The sequence below is a fragment of the Arachis ipaensis genome, chromosome B04, assembly GCF_000816755.2.
Source record: "Arachis ipaensis cultivar K30076 chromosome B04, Araip1.1, whole genome shotgun sequence".
NCBI classification, from domain to species: Eukaryota; Viridiplantae; Streptophyta; class Magnoliopsida; order Fabales; family Fabaceae; genus Arachis; species Arachis ipaensis.
In genome coordinates this window covers 3,498,818-3,499,044 of record NC_029788.2, presented here as the reverse complement: position 1 = coordinate 3,499,044, position 227 = coordinate 3,498,818, and positions in this window count along the sequence as shown.

Below are 227 nucleotides of genomic sequence, written 5' to 3'. Positions count from 1 at the left end.
CTAATATATTATTATTCAATTAAAACATAAAATACTAATTAAATACAATAAATACACATTAAAACTATAATAATAATAATAATAATAATTATAAAGAATTTTAATTACAAATATTGAAATTTTACAATTTATACATGTTAATACTCTGACTACTACATTATTTGGTCTACTTATACATGTTACATACGACTTTACTATTCCTTATTTTTTAATCTCTCGTACCAATT